General features: G+C 33.5%; 1 non-coding gene across 1 annotated transcript; it reads right to left on the bottom strand.

Moving 5' to 3' along the window:
• Positions 1-4627: 4627 nt before the first annotated feature.
• Positions 4628-4734, bottom strand: LOC122124781. The gene has a single exon (XR_006150651.1). It is a non-coding gene; the product is annotated as a U6 spliceosomal RNA (small nuclear RNA).
• Positions 4735-5795: the final 1061 nt, after the last annotated feature.

Genomic DNA, 5795 nt, shown 5'->3' with positions numbered 1-5795 from the left:
ATAAATGTATTCCTGGAAACAGGATATTGACAACAAATCTGGGTTTAATTTTCATTTTTTAAATTTGAAATATAATATAAACTTTGTTGTGACTACTCATTTTCTAAAACTTAGTGATATTCATGAACACTAATATTTTGGTGCCTTTAAGTAAATTGAGACTTGATGTGGTATGGTAGTTCTAGTGTCTAATTGACTTAACCATTAGATTATTAATGTATAAATAGTGCATTGCACTTTTTAAATTTTAAATATAATATAGTCCCCAAGGATTTACTTTAAAGTGATAAGGGGGGCAGTTGTCTTCATGTTCCATAGTTTATATTTATTTCAGTAAAAGTACTAATAATACATGATGTATGCTGGAGCAATATAAAAGATGAGAACATATTTCTAAAGAGAAAGGGTTTATTGATTAAAACAGAAAACTTTGAAATAGTCATGTATCTTGGTTGAAACTGCATAAATTTCATATAAATGTAGCTCCACATGAGAATCAGGGATTCACATTAATATTACTGAGATTTACATCACAATATAAGCAATATAGTATTTTAAGGAATTGGTCATTCAAAGCACTAGATACCTACTGGATGAGGAATGGAATTGAAAATAGCAGAGGAAAACAATTCAACATGCAGATACTATGATTTTATAATACTAATATGAAAGAAATGGAGCTTTTGCCTTTCTGAAGAAGAAAGTTTAGCCAGTAATTTCAATGTAAGACTTTAGTTGTAATGAGTCTAAAGTCTTTTTCTCCAAGATATTCAAGAGTACTATGCTCATCTTCTGAAGAGTAAGTAATTATTTTAATTAACTTTGCTTAATATTAATTTACTTGTAGCAAATAGGTTAAAATGTCTCCTCTCTTTCTTTCAATGTAATAACATACATTTCATATTATTAATGTCTCTTCATACAAGCCTGAAATCACTATTTCAAACTAACACAAACAAAATCCTCAAAAATAACCTGATACAACCATCACAAATCCTAAATTATGTGAAAAAAATCAACAATATATAAAATATATCTGAGGAATTGGAAAAACAATGGCAAAATAACAACATAAAATTCCCCTAGCTCTCTAATGAAACAGAGAATTAGAGTCCTAGCAGGTACTCCACTTCTAAAAAGTCACACCCAGTCAGTTATAACTATTTATAGATATACAATTCAAAAGAAGAGTTTATACTGTCTTCACAAGAAAACAGAAATATATGAAAAGGTGCCCAGCCAGTCAGGTGACTGCTGTGACTGTGTTGGCCAACATATTTAAAGGCACAGCTGCAGTGTGGAAATAAAAATTCCACATGGGAAACAAAAGCAGGAACAGAAGTGTACATCGGAGACAGCCACAGCCATACTCAGAGACAATTCAAGATACCATTGGGCAGCCCAAACTGTCACTGGAACTGCTAGTATTAACATCACTACATCTCACCACAATAGATTTCTACTCCTACACTTAATGGTCTAGACAAAAACCTAATTCCACAAAAACAAATCACAACAGAAGATCCAACCAACAAATGGCAAATCAATGAAGAACATAAAGAGTCACCTATTAAGATTATATAGCCCCCAAAAGAAATCCTCCAAGTGAACAGAGCAAATCAGAAAAATACAAGAAAAGTTATGTCAAGGTAGTATAATTCACACAGTAAATAACCAGGCATTAGAACAGACAATTAGGGACCTAGAAGATAGTTTTCAAAATACATTACATTTACGGCTTTAAATGTGATTAATGGAAAGATACAAAACCTCTACAAGGAAATTTATTGAACAAGATGCGAACAACCAAAGATTAGCAAAATAACTCATGGAGACTACAAACATAAAAATAAATTCTGAAAAGGCAAGGGAGTCCAAGGAAAAAATGGATGCCTAGTTAAAAGATATGAGAGAAGACACAGCTAAATAAACAACCCTACCAACCCACCCACCCAAAGAAAATATGTAAAGAAAGTCAATACAAGACCTAAAACAAAGCTTTATAAAGAGATAGAAGCCCTAAAAAATGACCAATTATAAAACAGGGAAATCAAAAACAAAGTATAAAGTCTTCACAGCAAATAGATGACATAGAAGACAATCTCAGGGGTCAAAGACCAAGTAGGTCTAATAGGAAAGAGGAAATAATCATTTAGAACAAATCCAAGAAATAAGAAATGATCTTGCCACAACTTCACGACTCAGTTAGAAGATCAAATTTGGCAGAGATTGGTCTCAAGAAGGAAAAGAGCAGGAAGCTAAATGGATGGGAAACATATTACAGAATTCTAGCAGAGAACATTCCAAACATCCAAAGAAATAGGCACAGTCAGAGAAGAGAAGCCTTAAGAACAAACACAGAATTCTAGAAGAGAAAAACCCACCACCACATTATAATCCATTAGAGGATCATTAGTGATCAAGGAAACGATTCTTAAATCTGCCATAGAGAAAAGATTGATTATTTATAAAGTATATACAGTCAGAATAAACACAAATTTCTTAGTTGATATGATAAAATGAAGAGCCTGGAATGATATATAACAAACATTAAAGGCAAACAACTACCAACAGTGAATATGGTCCCAAGCCAAACTCTCCACCACATCAGCAGGATAGAAGTTAATCAAATATATCCTACAGAGAGAAGATCAAGAAGAACATGAACTGGTTATATAAGATCAGAAGTAGGTAAATATATTAAGAGTAGATGAGGCACAGCTCCTAAGAGCTCCTAAGAGAATTCACTCAAATAGATAAAATTAGAGAAAAAATGAGACATCATAACATAAATTAGCAAAATTGTGAATGTTTTAAGAGAGTACTTTGAAAACCATATACCAATCACCTGGAGAATCCTGGAGTAATTGATGCTTTCCTATACTCGAACTGAACCAAGAAGTGATACATAAGAAGTAATGAAAATGAAATGTCAATAAACAATTTCTCATAACAGAAAAATCTAGGACTCAATAGATTTACCATGAAATTAAGGCCTGCAAAGAACTTACAATACTCAGGTCTAACTCTTCAATGGAATAGAAAGGGAAATGGAATTATCAAACATAATCTATGAAGCTAGAATTAGACTCTTCCTCAAATCAGCTAGGGACTCATCAAAGAAAGAGAATTATGAAACCAGCTCTTTGATAAGCATTGATGCATAACTTCTCAATACAATTCTCACCAACCAACTTCAACAATTAACCAAAAAAACATGCTATTTGCAATATCTTCTGTGTTGTTCTCGCGTGCACAGGCTTTCTATGATTTATTTGTTTTATAAGGAATTCTATTTTCCAATCTTTGTGTGACCAATTTTAGTCCCTCTGATCAGTCTTTCCTACCCTCTCTCAGGAGTCTTTTATTTCAGTCTGCCTCATAAAAAATATATTAGTTATCAGCTAAATGACTCCCAGCTTCAGTATTTTGCCTGACTTCATGTAGGCTGTGATAGGAGCCTTGACTGGCCTTGCTTACCGGAGATTTTTACTTGTTTGTTTTGTTTTGTTTTTAGAGGTCTAGGATTACTAGTCAATGTATTAGCTTCTCTGGGCCACAGTGATCACCTGGACTAGAGTCAATGGGTTTTTGTCCTAATGATAAAAAAAAAAAACAGCTGACTAAATTCCTGTTTTAATTATCTCAAAATGAGGCAATCTGGCATCCTTGCAAAGCCATCAATAATATTCTGCTACCACTTACAGAAATGGTCTATCAAGATGGCTTTTCAAGGTTGACTGTAAAAAATGTTTATTTCGGGGGCTGGGAAGGTGGCTCAGTGGTAAGAGCGCTTGCTTTGCATGCCTGAGGCACTGGGTTCGATTCCCAGCACCACCTAAAAAAAAAAAGCCAGAAGTGGCACTGTGGCTGAAGTGGTAGAGCACTAGCCTTGAGCTGAAGAGCTGAGGGACAGCGCTCAGGCCCAGAGTTCAGGCCCCACGACTGGACCCAAAAAAAAAAAGTTTATTTCTGTGTGGGAGGACCATATAAAAAACAAAAAAAATCACATCGTACATTATAAATACTTTAGAAACAACAGCAAGAAAAAAAACCACTTGTGTCCCTATCTTGGGGTTCATTAAGCTTAACATCACCTTATCTATTCACATGCACATAGCTTTTGACCTTTTCAGCTTATCCACGACATATATTAATTATTGACAATAAGGGATACCACGTGACTGATGTTTCCTTGGACTTGGATTATTTTAGTTAATATAATTTTTCCTAGTCTTTCCATTCCGTAACAAATTGGGTGATGTCATTCTTTCCGATGGACGATAGAATTCCCATACACACACACACACACACACACACACACACAAACTCACAACGTTTTCTTGATCCATTCATCTACTGAGGGGCATCCTGGTTGGTTCCATATCTTAGCTATGGGAAATAATGCTGCAATAAACATAATTGTATTGGTAATTTTAATATGGCCTTGTTGCTGACTATTTAGGTGAATACCCAAAAGTGGGATTGCTTGGTCATTTGTGAGCTCTATGAGGAATCTTTTAAGGAACCTCCATACTGCTTTCCAAGTGGTTGAACAAGTTTACACTCCCACCAAAAAGGAAGTAGGGTCCCTTCTTGCCACATCCCCTCCAGCATCTGTTATTGTAAAAATGTGGAGCGCTTCACAAATTTGCATGTCACACTTGTACAGGGACCATGCTAATCTACTCTGTATTGTTCCAATTTTAGTGTATGTGCTGTTGAATTGAGCACAGAACATTTTTTATATATAAAGTGGAATTGATTTTCTTAAAGTAGACAATTCAACAAAAAGTAAGTTCAAAAGATTTGTCGTGAAATTTTAGAACCATGTATTTCTTACATAAGCACACATTTAAGACTAAATTCAAGATATGTTAAAACAAAATAATTCCAGGTATTTGTTGTTCAACAGATGTGTAGGAGGAGAAATTCAATTATTCTATACAAGGCACCTATCATAATGAACACTGCAGCAAATGTTAAGTTCTTTTTTAAGTTTTAATGTTTTAAATATGTTTAATTTTGGGAATTTGCTTATATGCCAAAATTAAGATTGTTTGGTAGGTCATATAACTTTTCTCTAAAGTATTTAAGATTTATGGTAGCAGACATATACAACTAAGTATGTACATTTCAGAGTTTATAGAAAGTTTACTAATGAGAAGTTGCAAAGTCTTTGTATGAAGAAACAGTGAAGAGTTAAGACTTTGTTAACTACACAGTTTCTGTAAAAACTTTAGGGCTTCCTTACTTTATATGTTAGCGAGGAACAAAAATGATTATATAAACCATATACAGATGATGAGATGAGACATAAATAGTAATCTTAGAGGGTAAATTTAAAGACTACTCATAGTTTATAAAACTCTTGTTGAACATCATAATCTTAGCCAGTTTTAAATGTACAGGAATATGAGAAAATACTAAAATCTAATATGTAGTACACTTCAAATACTGGAAACAATGGTATTTGTTTTTTATTTTATTAATCATTAATATTTAATTATTGGTTTTCTTTATTTGCAGCATTGTTTTCCTTGTTGTAATATAATACAACTTTTTATAAGTCATCATTACGATGTACTTTGAGATTGTTACTGGGATGGCCACACCATTTTTATAGGTGCATGTGAATTTACAAAGAGCAAAATTAAGAACAAAATATTGACTAAGATATTCTCAAGTAGAGTTTGAATCAGGAGTGTTGATAAATGTCCACACATAAATCTTAGCCCTAGGCTGAAACTGGTTTTACACAGTTGAGGCCACAAAATTGAGAGATGGTTTTGTGT

This window comes from Dipodomys spectabilis, unplaced genomic scaffold (assembly GCF_019054845.1).
Source record: "Dipodomys spectabilis isolate Male_0828 unplaced genomic scaffold, ASM1905484v1 ptg000245l, whole genome shotgun sequence".
Taxonomy (NCBI): domain Eukaryota; kingdom Metazoa; phylum Chordata; class Mammalia; order Rodentia; family Heteromyidae; genus Dipodomys; species Dipodomys spectabilis.
Note: the sequence above shows the minus strand (reverse complement) of the source record. Positions and strands in the feature narration are given on the sequence as shown.